The following is an 18255-nucleotide window of genomic DNA, read 5'->3' as shown; positions in this document are numbered from 1 at the left end:
TGAAACTACAACCAATTGGGCCCACTCCGGACCCGTCTGAAGCAAAGAAAACCCGCTTCTGGAATCCCAACGCCTATTGCCAGTACCACCAAGGCAAAGGTCATGACAGAGAAGCTTGCTTCAAGCTAAAGCACGCCATTAAAGATATGATTGAGAAAGAAGAGTTACCCTTACCTTCGCCAACAAAACCAAATAATAAGACAAACCCCTAGGGAATCCACGCCATCTCCGATGACGAGCCAAATCTAGATTGCTCACACCTAATCCTGCCTACTGAGGGCGTGGTGAACACCTTGGAAAAGGACACCCCAGGCGGGATGTTCGTATTCAGCGCCACAACTATGCGCACCATGTTCTAGCAGGTTGAAGAAGCCATAACCAGTCTCTCAAAAAGGATCACCCGACTTGAGGATGCCTACCACTGGCTGGTATTCCACCTGCCAACACCAGCACGACGCCCAAGGGAGCATCCTCCAAATACCCAGAACTCCCAATTCCAGAAGGGATTGCTCCCGCGACCATTCTGGCATGCACCCTACAATAATTAACCCCACAATAATCAACACCACAAAAACTACCCCCACAAAAACTTCCCCTACCAAAAATATCCGCCGAGGAATACCCCTCCAAGGTACCCTCACGATCCCGAAATCAACGGTATCTGGAGAGACGATGTAGAGGATGTCTGCATTGTTTCGAGAAAGGGCAAACGAGCTAAAGAGATCGATCACCTTACCTGATCTGGACGCCCCTACCAGAATCTGAACAACACAACAAATAATCCAACAACCAATGACCAAATCATCCCGGACGTGGGCGTTCAACCCAGAGTTCCCGAGAACTCGATCCTTAAGCAACTACAAAAGGCCAAGGCCGAAATATCCATTTGGCAACTGATCGCCACGTCCTTTGAACATCGGCAGGCTTTGCTTCAAGCCTTGGGGAAGTTGACAGTGCCCTCTACCTCCTCTACTAAAGAAGTGATAGCTCATATGACCAGGGATGTCCCAGACCATTGCAACGGGACTCCTGGAAAGACAAGCCAGTTTCCCAGTGGTCGATATCGACGCCTCTTTCAACATGCTTCTAGGGCGCCCTGATACGTGCAATTTATATAGACTTTTTAGCCTCTTATTGCATGAATTTCTATACTATTTTCATTGCTTTGTATTGCAAAATGCCCCGAATTGACTACTTTGGTTTGTTTTGTCTTAATTGCAGAAACGGACCTAAAAGTAATGGAATCGCACCTTATTCGTCCCACTTAGCATGCATTTTAAGGAGACGGAGATTCAGAGCAGAAGTCATACCTCGGGAAGCGTGAAGGAAGGTCCTAGGAAGCTAACCAACGAGTGTCAAGGCTGTTGTAGTGGATATATGCTCGATCGAGAGCTTTTATAGCTCGATCGAGTGGTTTGGCAGATGAATATGGTCGATCGAGTGGATCTTGAACTCGATCGAAATGGGCTAAATTGGAAGTGTTCGATCGAGAGCTGCTTTTGCTCGATCGAACGGTTTTGCTGAAGATTCACTTGATCGAGTAGTTTGAAAAGGCTTGATCGAGTGACTAGCTGTTTTACACGGGTTAATTAATTCGTGTTAGGTTTATTTAAGTTAATAAAACGCTTCCTATATAAAGGAAGTCGTCATTAGATCAAAAACACACTTTTCATACTTCTTTTTACACTCTTAATTACACTTTAGATCTGAAACTTTACTCTTAATCATTGCTGCTACTTGTTCTTTATGCCGGATTCGCTCTTTTTTAATATCTCTTTCTCTTAACCTTGATCTAATCTTTTGCTTGCCTTAATTATTTTCTTCTATATTTCGTTGTCTCTTAATTGCCATTGTTGTCATTGCTAGTATACAATTCATTCTTTTACTCTCTTTATCATGTCTCTTAGCATATTCATCATTGTTGTTGTTAAATCTGATAGCATGAGCAGCTAATCCCCTTTATGTTAGGATTAGGGGAGCCATGGTAGTAATGTGACGATGTTGTGAATAAGCTAGATAATTGATTGTGAGAACCTGTGACCATAGCAATATAACTGTAATATGTTTAGTTGAGTGCTCGCTTCTAAATAACTTTAATTTGGTTAAATTCGCTCCTAGATCGGAAGATTAGAATGAACAGACCTGCTATGAATAGTAGACTACCCTAATGAGGATGGAAGTTAAGTTAGTTGTAATATAAGGTGGATAGCGGGCCGGAAGGACCTATCCCTTGCCCTTCTCACAGTAGATTGTCTAGACTATTTATGACTGAGTTAGTGAACTACCATGGTGAACCGAAATCCTGACATACTTCTCCTTATCTAATCAATCTTAGCTTTTTCCTACCTTTATCGCTCTTCTCTTTATTTCTCTTGCCTTACATCTTCAGTAGTTTAGAAAACAAATTTAAAACCCCAAACTATGACCCAACAGCCGTACTTAGCAGATAGATACTTAGCCTCCCTGTGGAGATCGACCCTACTTACCACTAGCTTCTGTTAGTTGTACTTAGGTATTTATTTTTTGTACCTAACGACGGTATCAAATTTTGGCGTCGTTGCCGGGGAGGCAATAGCCTATTTATCTGTTTTTTTTTTTTTTTTTTTTTCGTTTGTCTCTCTTGGTCTCAAGGAACTTTTATTCCTTAAGACAGTTCTTATTTATTTTCTCCAGTGCTATTTATGCCCAGGTCTAATAGGTCAGAGTTAGTTCCAGCTGATCCTGAACCAGAGAGGACCTTTCGTTATATATAGAGACTGCAAAGGAAGATTCAAAAGGAAGCCTTGAGTACTTTTGAACCCGAGCTGGAACACTTTCTATTTGCAGAAGACCCGTCTTGTGAAGAAGATAAATCTATTTCTTCTATAAGTCCAGTGAAAATGCCAAATATCGCGAGTCACTCAGAGCCCACAGCTGCCTCAATTCCTAAAGGTTTCAAACTTGCGACCGAAGATGGGAATACATTTGGCATTCGGCCATCCTACATCAATCTGGTCGAACGGAACCTGTGCCGAGTTGCGGCGGGTGAAGATCCGCGTAAGCATATGGATGTTTTCACAGACTATTGCTTAACCATTCCCGCTACTAAGGGAGTGACCCAGGACAAGATTATGGAGGTTTTATTTCCTTTCTCTTTGACCGATGGTGTCCGTGAATGGCTCACAGATCTTGATAGAACCCCGGCTCGGATCACCAACTGAGAGACCCTGGCCCTTGCCTTCTATAAAAGATATTTTCCTCCATAACGAACTAATCAGCTGAGAGGAAAGATTACAAGTTTCAAACAAGCACCAGATGAGAACTTTTATGAAGCTTGGTGCCGGTTTAAGAACTTGATGTGGTCTCTTCCTCATCATGGTTTTGATCAGTGGTTCTTATGCAACCATTTCTATAATGGGTTGTATGACGACCACCGTGCTATCTTAGACTCCTCATCAAATGGCTGATTTCAGAAGAATAAAGATGATGACAAGGGATGGGGAATCATTGAGGAGATGGCTACCCATTGTGCTGAGTATGGGAACCCGAGAGACGGTATTCAGACAGTTAATTCTGTTGATAATGAAGTTGTGGCACAACTTGAAGCCATGAATGCTCTTTTTGATAGGTTGGAATTGCAGAATGCTGGTGATCAACAGACGGTTCACTTGTTGACTAGACAAGAAACCGTTTCATGTGAAAGGTGCTGTAGTAATGACGGTCACACTGCTTTTGACTGTCTAACTGAGAAGGAGCAAGTTCTTGCCTTTCAGCAATATAGGCAAAGAGGTTCCTATTATAACAATCAGAGTGGAGTCCATCCCAATTTGAGATGGACTAGTCAGAATGTGTTGAACCCTTCACCTCCACCGCAGTAGCAACAACCTTACATCCCTCCTCACAAAGCTCAACAAGGCTTTCAAAAGCCTCCATCCTTTCCACCGCCGAATCAAGGTGCTTCCTCAAGTGGTGTTAGTGAGATGACCGAGTTGAAGTCAATGATACAAGCATTGACAGTTCAATTGCAAAAGAGTGACCAACAAGAAGATGCGTCGATCAAGTCACTCGAGTCCCAGATAGCTCAACTCGCGGCTAACAAATCTTCAAGGAAGCCGGGTCATTTACCGTCTCAACCCGATAAGAATCAACATGAGATGATTAATCTGATAAATTTGAGAAGTGGTCTTTCTTATGAAGGACCCAAAATGTCAACTGATGAGGACATATCAGGCCCGAGACCTGTTGTTGCTGTATCCAAGGAAATCCTCGATCGACTCATTTCTGGAGGTCGATCGAGAGGAATTGCTGGGAATATTACTCGATCGAGTGAAGCTGTTGGTCGATCGAGTAAGGCTGATTTTGAAGAATTCGATCGAGTAGAGGAAATTCCTCGATCGAATGAAATTGCTGAGAAAACTGCTCGATCGAGTGAATCCACATCTCGATCGAGTGATTCTGATAAAGAGGACTTCGATCGAGTTGTTAATTTTGATCGATCGAATGAAATTGCTGATGAAAGACCTCGATCGAGAGGAAAAAGGGGTCGATCGAGCAAGAAAGATGACGAGCCTGTTGAGACGTTGGTATAAAAAATTAGGGGTTGGAAATTCCTATCACGGTTCCTTTTCCGAGGCGATTGCAGGACAAGAAGGCCGAACAACAGTTCACGAAATTTGTTGATATTTTAAAAAGCCTTCATGTCAATGTTCCATTCGCCGAATTTCTTACCCAGGTACCCTCTTACATGAAATTTATGAAAGAAATATTAACGCGTAAGAGGCATATTAGTGACCATGAAACGGTGGCTTTGACTAAAATAGGGTCCGCCTTAGTTCAGAATAAGACACCACCCAAACAATCAGACCTGGGTAGCTTTTCAATTCCATGTCATATAGGAACCCACTTAATTGACAACGCGCTATGTGACTTAGAAGCTAGCGTGAGCGTCTTACCTTTGTCTCCCGCTAATAGACAGGGTTTGACCAAATTTAATTGCACCAATTTGACTGTTCAGATGGCCGACCGTAGTATATCACGACCACTAGGTGTCTTAGAGGCCATACCTGTGAAAATCGGGAGATTCTTTATTCCCGTTGATTTTGTGGTCTTAGACATTCCCGAAGACTCTTACACCCCTATTATTTTAGGGCGACCATTCTTATTTAATGCTCGCGCGATAATTGATGTCGGGGGGAAGACCCTTACTTTCCAGGTAGGAGATGAGGAGCTGACATTTTATCAGTCCAAAGCTCGTAGGGCCCATATGCATGTTCAACCATGCAATGCCCTACCCTCTACAGACCCAGACATAGACTCTCCAGCTGAAAATATTGAATATTGTGCTGCGATAGTAACACCTCCGCCTCAGACTGAGAGCAAAAAGGAGGACCATTCTGTTGTTTTCCTTGCTGCAGGTACATACAAGAGTGGATACTGGGGATGCTGTCGGTCATGGTGCAGTGAAAGTCAAGTTAAGTGATAGGAATGTTGCAAATGATAATGCCACTGCCAGAAAGGATGCCAGAGGAATGAAAAAAGTGAAGGCGTATGTGGACGCAAACTATTCTCCTTCTATCAGTTCAAGTTCGAGCTCATAGCGATCCAAGAGGACGGTCCGCGATGCTGAAGGGACCTCCTCCAGTTTGAAGCCCTCTTTTGGGCTACTACAGTGTTTTGGAAGATGAGCGGGGAATGCCCCGTTGTAACACTCTGTAATTTTGAATTTCCGTTAGACATTTTAATTGCGTTTTAGACTGTTAGACAATAGTGTAGTTAGTGTAAGCATAAAACCAAATATAGACTGCGTATTTTGTGAATTTGGTATTTGCGGGAAGTATTTCTACGTGTTTCTATGCAGGTTTGGGGAAGATTTATTGCATTGGGATGCGTGCTAAAGAAGAACAACTCGATCGAGTGATTTTTGTACTCGATCGAGAGGAATGCCCAGGTAAATTGTTCGATCGAGCAGTTTATAGCTCTCGATCGAATTGCCCAAAAAGGAGAGTTCTCGATCGAGAAGCATTTTACTCGATCAAGAGGAATGCAGGAAGAAGGACTTGATCGAGTGGTTTCAAATCACTCAATCGAGTGATTAAGGCTTATATCACGCAGGGAGACTTTCTTTTCCTCTTCTATTTTTCATTCTATTTCTTCTTCTCTCCTTATTTTGCGATAAAACCCTCTAAAAATCCCCGAATCTCCCCTTTTTCTTCCCCTTTATCAAATTCAATTCCCACATTATGTTTATTGTGCTAGTATCGACAGTTGCCCTCTATTTTTCCCTTCAAAATCGTGTTTGTTGCAGTTTAATTTGGGAATTAGGGTTTGTTCGAGTTGGGTCGAAATCCGACTGTTTTTGTGCGTTTTTGTCGATTAATTTGCATTTTTTTGTGGGTCTTCAATCAAGTAAGTCTTCTTCTCCTCTTTCTTGTTGTTTAATTGATGTTTTCGACCTTATTTGAGGGTTAGGGTTTCGAAAATTTTCGAAAAATTGGGGGAAATCGTGTTTTAATTGCTTATTTGATTAATTTACGGACTTATTTGATTGCTAGGATGGATAGTAACACCATGCCCTCTACTAGTTCTACTGTTACCCCATCCCATTCTGAGACGGTGGCCCCTGCTGCTGCCGCCATCACTAGCCACTGTCCTTTCCTCGGTGATGACCCCTGCTGCGTCGTCACCATCTGTCACAGCCTAGTTCACTTACGCGCTTGTTCCCAGCCGGCCTGTCACAGGCCGTGCTACTGCTGCTGGTTGAGGGCGGGGTCGAGGTCGAGGTCCTCCTGCTCCTAAACGTGCTACTGCCACGTTCCGTGCCGATGACTCCTTGGACCCGCTCCCTGACTATCCTGAGGTACGTTTCGTGAATTCTATTCATCTTAAACGTTTTTAAAATTTGATGCGCTGTGACATTGCTCCTACTAAATTATTATGTCGGACTTCCCTTGAGAAACTGGGGATTTACGAGCCTGTTGCTGAGTTGTTAAACAGGACGGGGATGACTGGGTTGACCACCATGCACTCACTGACCTACGAGCAGCTCACACTTGAGTTTTTTAGCTCGTTTACCTTTTCAGCTGGTGCCTAAGACACTGACCCGGAGAGCCCTTGTGTGTGACACCCCGCGATAACGCGGAAAATATAACTAATAAAATGTGGAATTTTAGGGAATTTTTAAAACTTTTAAAATTTAAAGCGCGGGTTCACCACAACTAAAACACAAATAAAGAGTGCGGAAATAAAGATTAAAATTATACAAACGTGATAGTCAAGGTGAGGGAAAATATATCCCTCGAATGACAATACAAAAAATGAATGAACGATATTTAACGAATTAAGTTATATAAAGCATGAGACGGGTTTTAAATAAACCAAACACGAATTTAAATCGACTGAAGAAGGTACACGACCCGAGGCTAGGCCACGACTCAACCACATGACTAGGGCCAAAACTGTCACCAACACTCTACCTAAACAACTACCCATCTCAGCCAGGTAACTACCCAAATCAGCCACCGAAATCCATGCTTGACTGTCCCAAAACAGCCCACTCAATTGCGTTAAAAATAGTCCCAAAACCTTGCAACAGAACATCCCAAAACAACCCCACCACAGTCCATGAACTACTCTGAATAACCTGCACAAAGTGACCCAAAAACAGTCCTAAAACAGTCCCTCATCACCCCATGAAACAGCCTGCTCAACACATTATAGCGGTCCCAAAAATGCATAGAAAACCCGTCCCACATCAGTCACTCGTACGCCCCAAAAACAGTCCCGAAAAGCACCATTTTATCCGTCCCAAAACTGAGCCCAATTCAACCAGTCACGGCTCCAAAGCCGAGACCAAAACAGTCCACAGGGATCAAAATTAAGCCGGGAGTCTCTTAACTGACACTCCGTTCCAAGTATTTTTCATATAATAAAGTTAGACTATGAAGGATAACAGTTGTGGTTAAGGTAATCAGAATATCAACATCAACGATGAAATGACAACATTTTATAGAACCTTTCATTTATACCTCTCCCATGAAAACACCCAAATATGGAGGCCTATACCTCAAGTAAAAGTTAAGTTCCAGTTTCAGATTATAGAAAATTAAATCATACTCAGTTTTCTACAAATAAAACGAACGCAGAGTGTGTGATATCCCCATCAGTAACAATCGGAGGACTGGAGTATAAAGAACTCGATGTTTCAGCCTACAGGAAGCTAATATACACAGAAATTTGCGGTAAATGGTAAAGCTAACTCAGTTGAAAAAAATTCAACCCCAATACGAAACACATGGAAAGAGCAACCGGAAATAAAATCAAAACAGAATCTAAATCACCCAGTTCAGAATCATTTTGAGACGGTAAGTAACATACAAATGAGAAAAAAAATACAGAGAACCAAACTTTAATAAACTAGAGCATATAAAACGACGCATAAGACGGAATTTCGACGTTTTTGTCGAGTAACCTATCACTGTTACCTGTTTTTGATCTCTTAAAGTCCAAGGAACCGTCCAAGGGTGCCCTTAAACCCAAAAATGAAAGAAAGTAGACCAAAATCCGAATCCCTTGTAAGACGGTCGTTCTGTAATAGGACGAAAGGTTGGCCCTTTCTTACATACATAGAAGGAGAACGAGATGAGGAAGCTATTGGTGTAAAATTTATCAAATTTGGTTGAGAATGGAGGCGGGATCTGGGGTTGGAGGTGACGAAAATGGTGACTATGGCTCTGCTTGAGGTTTGCTGTGGTTTTGTTTCTTTTTTTGTTGTTGTTCTCAGCTCTCTCGACAGGAACAAAGGAAATGAAGGGGGGTGGTGGGGACGAGGGATAATAATAATAATAATAATAATAATAATAATAATAATAATAATAATAATAATAATAATAATAATAATAATAATAATAATAATAATAATAATAATAATAATAATAATAATAATAATAATAATAATAATAATAATAATAATAATAATAATAATAATAATAATAATAATAATAATAATAATAATAATAATAATAATAATAATAATAATAATAATAATAATAATAATAATAATAATAATAATAATAATAATAATAATAATAATAATAATAATAATAATAATAATAATAATAATAATAATAATAATAATAATAATAATAATAATAATAATAATAATAATAATAATAATAATAATAATAATAATAATAATAATAATAATAATAATAATAATAATAATAATAATAATAATAATAATAATAATAATAATAATAATAATAATAATAATAATAACAATAATAATAATAATAATAATAATAATAATAATAATAATAATAATAATAATAATAATAATAATAATAATAATAATAAAAGGGTTAAGTAAATGTAGAGTGTGAGAGGGAGGTATTAGTGTTGTCAATCTTTGATTGTTCGAGTTTAAAAATAGTCTCACATATGAAAATGTGACGGTCTAAGGCTAGACGGAAATTCGTCTTAAACCTACTATAATTTAAGACGGAGCTTTATTATTGTTGCTATTAATATTATCCGTCAAAAATATTTATTTTATATAAACAAGTTTGTGAAAATGAAACTTTTATAAAATTTATGTTCAAAAGGAGATTAATTAAATTAAATAATTTAAAAATATGAAATGAAGCAATCGAATGGTTAAATAAATTTCAAATGTCAAAATGAGAAATTCGCGGGTGTTACAATCACCCCATCTTTTAAAAAGTTTCGTCCTCGAAACATGAAGATAGAAATAAGAGGTTATAAAGGTAAAACTGGACTTTTGAAATTGGTAACCCAAAACATTAAAATGTCACTTATCGTAAGAATTAAAATTCTTTCAAAAGTTTCAAATAAAATTTTCCGACATAACCAGGTTCTCATCAGAGGAACGGAAGTGTTCTCGTTACGTATTCAAGAACATCACATTCCAAATCAAAGATAAGGTCAAAAGGCAAATCATTTGAATAAATAGAAAATCAAAATGCTTTCCAAACATTTATGGAGAGTTTTCAAAAGTATAGGTCTCATTCATGGAACGAAATTGCTCTTGTTATGCACACAAGAACGCTAACTTTCCAACTCAAAGACAAATTTAAAACAAAAATCACTCGCCGACAAGCGTAGAACAAGTTATTAAACGTCTCCAATAACGAGTTCTAACATCCGATCAACATTAAAATCAAAAGAGAAAGGTAATTTACTCAAATTTTCTTTCACAAAAGCCAATATAAAAATAAAAGTTTCACTTTTAAACTAAAAAAGGAGTCAAGTGTGTGAAAAGATAGCATCAAACCTTGGCAAAGAAATCACAAATATATCAACGTTAACAGAAATTGGATAAAAGTTAAAGAAATTTCGGGTTTAGCATTTAAATCATGATAAAGAAGTCTATACTCAAAGAACAAATTGGGAACTGAATCAAATTTTCATTTTTAAATTTTAAAATAGGTAAGGTTTGTAAGAGTAACATAGATTCTTAACAACGAATAAAAAATGATAGCTTGAAAGTTTAGACATTGTATAAAATGAAAAGCAATTTAGACAACATAAATATTAAGTAAGCTAAGAGAGTCCAAACTTACCCAACAAAAAGAGCTATGATGAACATCGTAGGGGTAAGAATTGAAACAAGGTCAACAAGGAGGTCAAAGATAGAGATTTTATAGGTCACTAGTATCTAACTCAAGGGAGGAGCAAGATGAAGCGAGGAAAGGAGGTATGAACGGTAACACTTATGGTCAAAGAGGAAGGGGAATTAGACAACAAGGAAACGCCAGGTACTCAAATCTCGAACAACAACATCATCCTGAACTGTTCTAAAAGCTTCCTAACCACAAAACTTATAACCACATAGCTCCCAAAGATTTCCTCAACACACTTATGTCACTTCATCCTAAGTCATTCCATGAAACAAGGTACTTCACAATAAGTGTGATTTCACTACTCCAAATCCTCAAACACCTACAAACAACCTCCACGAGATCAAGGTCAAAGCTTCAACCTCTATCGATCTTAACTTATAATCGCATTTCAAGAACTCTGGCTAATAATCCTCATTACTGCAAAGTGAATACCCAAATGAGATTCCAAAGCTAACAACAACTCTCGCCTAACATGGTTCTTATGTGATCATCACAACACACACAAAAGTATACCGACTATGCTAACCTCAAGCTCAACTCAAACTTTCAAGTAACACTTTCATCACCAATGACCAACAACTCCCTAGAGGTGTTTCCTTCTAAGCTCTCATCATAAACCTTACTCCATGTTAAAACCCCAAGCAACAATACTCGAGTTACCAAATTCTCAAGTTCTAAGTATGAACAACAAGGCCAAGTTCTATAACCTTAGTAACATATGCAACTCACACTTAACACACATAATCCACCAATCAATTATACTCACTTTATCAAAGAACTAGGTATAAGAATCACTAAGTATGTCTCACCACATTACCTAAGTCCTTCCAACATCACAACTTCTCAAAACCAAGGGTTATGGGTCAACACAAACAAACTCCACAAAGCTAAATTATCCAACCACAATTAACATCTCACAAAATAAAGAGAACTATCAAAAAGGCGTTAAGGGAGGATAAGCAAAGAATAAAGGACAAGTTGAGAGGGTACAAGAGTAACTTCCAAGGAAGAAGAAAAGAGAGTTTAGAAGAAGGATAGGCACTAAGAGGTAAAGAATAAGTCAAGATACACCAAGAGTAAGGAACATCTTCGAGGAAGAAAAAGCATTCTTGAAAACTTGGACAAATCTTCAATCTTCGGCAATATGCACCAAGTCTTGATCGCAACACGGGTAAGCTCATGGTTTGTCAATCCAAGGTCACAAAAGCAGATGACAATCAACAAACATGTTAGCACCTACCACGAAGCATACACATAGAGACTACCAACTTAGGTCGAGTTCAAATTTAAATTTGTGGTACACGTGTGTGCGTCAGGAGCAACATAGGCTCTGATACCAACTGTGACACCCCGCGATAACGCGGAAAATATAACTAATAAAATGCGGAATTTTAGGGAATTTTTAAAACTTTTAAAATTTAAAGCGCAGGTTCACCACAACTAAAACACAAATAAAGAGTGCGGAAATAAAGATTAAAATTATACAAACGTGATAGTCAAGGTGAGGGAAAATATATCCCTCGAATGACAATACAAAAAAGGCGAGTCTAATCAATCCTAATAAACCGACTACAAGGCCAAAGTGCTCGCTAGCTCACATATGTCTTCACCCCATAAATGCACCAACTAGTACCTGTCATTCATGTAAACATGAACGCCACAGTCAGTGGGGAGTAACTCAAGGTTCTCCCAGCCACAAAATGTCAAAACGAACATAACAAGGAACTAAAACAGATAAGCTATATAAGATGCATACAAAAGATAAGAATATCAAGTTTATATGTAAACATGGCAAATAATTGAGATGGAACAAGATAGGCCAACATTAGCTTAATAAGGATTCAACTGATCATGTGAGACAATAAAATAATATGAAAGACAAGAATACGATCATTTATACAAAAGCACGCATTTCAAAGAATTACAACATAGATATGAGATTGGAATCCGAATCATGTGAAGCAGTTAGGTAGGGGATCAACCAATGCAAATTACAAGAATAGAAACTGTAGCCATTATTTGGAAAACCACTTAGCAATCATTGTACGGGACGTGGCTACTAATGTCACATTCATACTTATGGCTTGCATCTCACCAAAAGAACGGATGGGATCATCAATCCCGACGATCATATCACAACTAGAGGGCTTATAGCTCACCCCTAGTATCCGATAGGACCAAGACAAACAATACCAGGCATAACTCTTACCCTGGAAAGACAAATACCAATATCTATAACCAAGCAAGACCTTTACTACTCATATATTAAAATATAATTCCCCTGGTAGGACGACAATGGTACTCCCAAGACTCAGTCCTAGTCTAAATCTGCCGATCCTCGGGACAAAGACAGTTCCCGATTCGACATGCGGCAGGACAGTTCGCATCCAAGACCCGAACCCTAAATCGGAAATCGAGAACCCACAATCGGCAGGACAGTCCGAAAGAGGCGGAAGATATGAGCTAAACTCACAATCGGCAGGACAGTCCGAAAGAGGCGTAAAGATAAGTCAAGCAATACGCTATAGCATAGAGGCATTATCAAGAGAATACGACTCAGCTAAGCGATACGAATCAACTTGGAACGAGACTACTACATGTAATGAACCGATGATAATCCAAGTGAGACATTTCATGCCAAATTATATTCATGAACATGAACGAGTAACCCAATTCTTCAATATTTGTCACTTGAGTAAAAATGTAAACAAACGGGAATGAACCATTGATAATAAGCAAAACAAGCATTAAATTATAAATGACTCAATTTAATTGAACAAGTAGAATAATTCACTCATATTTGAGATACGATAAATAAATGAGAATGAACGGATCAAAAATTCATATTATAGGTAAATGAGACATTTCATCAAATTTTGACTTGAATAAATAATAAGTTCTACATTTATGATTAATGTGAGAAAAATAAATGAATGAACGATATTTAACGAATTAAGTTATATAAAGCATGAGACCGGTTTTAAATAAACCAAACACGAATTTAAATCGACTGAAGAAGGTACACGACTCGAGGCTAGGCCACGGCTCAACCACATAACTAGGGCCAAAACTGTCACCAACACTCTACCTAAACAACTACCCATCTCAGCCAGGTAACTACCTAAATCAGCCACCGAAATCCCTGCTTGACTGTCCCAAAACAGTGGGAAATAGTCTGCATACTTCCCTTATTATTAAGGATTATAACGAATTTTATGAAGATGATCACTAGTCATAAAATAAAATGACATAAACAATAGAATATAGGATTTAGAAATAACCTTCGGTCCTAGCAAAAACGGCCTAAGAACAATATCAAAATTGATATTCGCCTATTAGTTGCACCCAAGACGATATGAGATATGCCCTTTGATTATGCTAGAATCGATCCAAATTTTCTGTAAAATTTAGGTTGTTTTGTGTTTTTTTGATGAGAGGAGGCAAAAGAATGAGTAGAAAAATTAGGTTAGAAATAATTCACCCATCTCCCTCTTAAACCGTGTGTTAGGGTAGATTAGGGTAGATTTTTTACATCCTCTAATTTCGGCCCAATTACCGAAATAAGGAGTATGATTTCCTTATTTTGGTTATTCCAAAAATGTATAAAATGTGTTAAATTGTCATCTAGTGAGGATCGAACCCATGACCTCTTGGTTTGTGTACCCTCACTATTACCACTATAACACATTCATCTTGTTGATATTAAATATAACCGATTACATTTAATTACGAATTAACAGATTAATTCGTCCAAGCTAACATTACATACATTTAATTAAATGTAACTTATTATATTCAATTTACGAATTGACAGTTAATTCGTCTCAACTAATATTATTTAATCTTCATTAAATAACTGTTTCATCAACACATTGACTAACTGTTTAGTCATATTAGGCATCAATGTGATCATATTTCTATTACCACATCTCTGAAACACATCCTATAGGTGTGACCTTTAGGGACCAGTTGATCACCGCCATCTGTATGATAATAACGTCAAACTTTCTAGCAAGCCAACCGTTATTAGGTAATCGTTAATTAACTGATTAAAATACGAAGTATACCCTTGTGAACTTGTAAGAGATTTACAAATGTTATCACACTTATTTGTGGAGGACACAAGCTCCAACAAACTCCCACTTGTCCTCACAAGTGTATGTGCGATAACCGATTCTCATATCCTAAAATTTCTCCCACTCACTGTAAAACAATTTGCAAATCCGTATTCACAGAGGTCGTATTTTACAAGCGATCAATATCAAGAGTGGTTTTCCCGACTAGAGAGTAACTTAACTGATAAACGAATCAACATTCGAGCATGGCCATGCATTTCAGTTACAACTCCTCGAGTGGCCCTGAGAAATAACTATACCTGATAAGGGTTGGATATTTTCCTCAACTCGAATCCTGCATATGTAAGCACAAAGATGAAATGACCCGGAAAAAAATTTACTTAGCCTCCGATTCACGGCAGACCGTGAGAAAGAAACCAAAGTCACCCAAAAACTGCCTTAATCTCAAGAGACAGTCGATAGTCAAAAGAATCGACTCTAGGAACACAATGGATGTCCTATCCACAACCTGGCTCTGATACCACTTGTGGGAAATAGTCTGCATACTTCCCTTATTATTAAAGATTATAATGAATTTTATGAAGATGATCACTAGTCATAAAATAAAATTACTTAAACAATAGAATATAGGATTTAGAAATAACCTTCGGTCCTACCAAAAACGGCCTAAGAACAATATCAAAATTGATATTCGCTTATTAGTTGCACCCAAGACGATATGAGATATGCCCTTTGATTATGCTAGAATCGATCCAAATTTTTTGTCAAATTTAGGTTGTTTTGTGTTTTTTTGATGAGAGGAGGCAAAAGAATGAGTAGAAAAATTAGGTTAGAAATAATTCACCCATCTCCCTCTTAAACCGTGTGTTAGGGTAGATTAGGGTAGATTTTTTCCATCCTCTAATTTCGGCCCAATTACCGAAATAAGGAGTATTATTTCCTTATTTTGATTATTCCAAAAATGTATAAAATGTGTAAAAATGTCATCTAGTGAGGATCGAACCCATGACCTCTTGGTTTGTGTACCCTCACTATTACCACTATGACACATTCATCTTGTTGATAATAAATATAACCGATTACATTTAATTACGAATTAACAGATTAATTCGTCCAAGCTAACATTACACACATTTAATTAAATGTAACTTATTATATTCAATTTACGAATTGACAGTTAATTCGTCTCAACTAATATTATTTAATCTTCATTAAATAACTGTCTCATCAACACATTGACTAACTGTTTAGTCATATTAGGCATCAATGTGATCATATTTCTATAACCACATCTCTCAAACACATCCTATAGGTGTGACCTTTAGGGACCAGTTGATCACCGCCATCTGTATGATAATAACGTCAAACTTTCTAGCAAGCCAACCGTTATTAGGTAATCGTTAATTAACTGATTAAAATACGAAGTATAACCTTGTGAACTTGTAAGAGATTTACAAATGTTATCACACTTATTTGTGGAGGACACAAGCTCCAACAAACTCCCACTTGTCCTCACAAGTGTATGTGCGATAACCGATTCTCATATCCTAAAAGTTCTCCCACTCACTGTAAAACAATTTGCAAATCCGTATTCACAAAGGTCGTATTTTACAAGCGATCAATACCAAGAGTGGTTTTCCCGACTAGAGAGTAACTTAACTGATAAACGAATCAACATTCGAGCATGGCCATGCATTTCAGTTACAACTCCTCGAGTGGCCCTGAGAAATAACTATACTTGATAAGGGTTGGATATTTTCCTCAACTCGAATCCTGCATATGTAAGCACAGTATGAAATGACCCAGAAAAAATTTACTTAGCCTCCAGTTACAGCAGACCGTGAGAAAGCAACCAAAGTCACCCAAAAACTGCCTTAATCTTAAGAGACAGTCGATAGTCAAAAGAATCGACTCTAGGAACACAATGGATGTCCTATCCACAACCTGGCTCTGATACCACTTGTGGGAAATAGTCTGCATACTTCCCTTATTATTAAGGATTATAACGAATTTTATGAAGATGATCACTAGTCATAAAATAAAATTACATAAACAATAGAATATAGGATTTAGAAATAACCTTCGGTCCTAACAAAAACGGCCTAAGAACAATATCAAAATTGATATTCGCTTATTAGTTGCACCCAAGACGATATGAGATATGCCCTTTGATTATGCTAGAATCGATCCAAATTTTTTGTAAAATTTAGGTTGTTTTGTGTTTTTTTGATGAGAGGAGGCAAAAGAATGAGTAGAAAAATTAGGTTAGAAATAATTCACCCATCTCCCTCTTAAACCGTGTGTTAGGGTAGATTAGGGTAGATTTTTTCCATCCTTTAATTTCGGCCCAATTACCGAAATAAGGAGTATTATTTCCTTATTTTGATTATTCCAAAAATGTATAAAATGTGTTAAATTGTCATCTAGTAAGGATCGAACCCATGACCTCTTGGTTTGTGTACCCTCACTATTACCACTATGACACATTCATCTTGTTGATATTAAATATAACCGATTACATTTAATAACGAATTAACAGATTAATTCGTCCAAGCTAACATTACATACATTTAATTAAATATAACTTATTATATTCAATTTACGAATTGACAGTTAATTCGTCTCAACTAATATTATTTAATCTTCATTAAATAACTGTCTCATCAACACATTGACTAACTGTTTAGTCATATTAGGCATCAATGTGATCATATTTCTATAACCACATCTCTCAAACACATCCTATAGGTGTGACCTTTAGGGACCAGTTGATCACCACCTTCTGTATGATAATAACGTCAAACTTTCTAGCAAGCCAACCGTTATTAGGTAATCGTTAATCAACTGATTAAAATACGAAGTATACCCTTGTGAACCTGTAAGAGATTTACAAATGTTTCACACTTATTTGTGGAGGACACAAGCTCCAACAAAAACAGCCCACTCAATCGCGTTAAAAATAGTCCCAAAACCTTGCAACAGAACATCCCAAAACAACCCCACCACAGTCAATGAACAACTCTGAAAAACCTGCACAAAGTGACCCAAAAACAGTCCTAAAACAGTCCCTCATCACCCCACGAAACAGTCTGCTCAACACATTATAGCGGTCCCAAAAACGCATAGAAAACCCGTCCCACATCAGTCACTCTTACGCTCCAAAAACAGTCCCGAAAAGCACCATTTTATCCGTCCCAAAACTGAGCCCAACTCAACCAGTCACGGCTCCAAAGCCGAGACCAAAACAGTCCACAGGGATCAAAATTAAGCCGGGAGTCTCTTAACTGACACTTCGTACCAAGTATTTTTCATACAATAAAGTTAGACTATGAAGGATAACAGTTGTGGTTAAGGTAATCAGAATATCAACATCAACAATGAAATGACGACATTTTATAGAACCTTTCATTTATACCTCTCCCGTGAAAACACCCAAATATGGAGGCCTATACCTCAAGTAAACTTTAAGTTCCAGTTTCAGATTATAGCAAATTAAATCATACTCAATTTTCTACATATAAAACGAACGCAGAGTGTGTGATATCCCCATCAGTAACAATCGG

At 37.8% G+C, this 18255-nt stretch overlaps 1 non-coding gene across 1 annotated transcript; it reads right to left on the bottom strand.

Moving 5' to 3' along the window:
• Window positions 1-3255: 3255 nt before the first annotated feature.
• On the bottom strand, window positions 3256-3361 carry LOC141625653 (small nucleolar RNA R71). Its single transcript, XR_012535422.1, has one exon. It is a non-coding gene; the product is annotated as a small nucleolar RNA R71 (small nucleolar RNA).
• Window positions 3362-18255: the final 14894 nt, after the last annotated feature.

The sequence above is a fragment of the Silene latifolia genome, chromosome X (assembly GCF_048544455.1).
Source record: "Silene latifolia isolate original U9 population chromosome X, ASM4854445v1, whole genome shotgun sequence".
Taxonomy (NCBI): Eukaryota; Viridiplantae; Streptophyta; class Magnoliopsida; order Caryophyllales; family Caryophyllaceae; genus Silene; species Silene latifolia.
The sequence above is the reverse complement of the archived record's forward strand: the minus strand, read 5'-3'. Positions and strand labels throughout refer to the sequence as shown.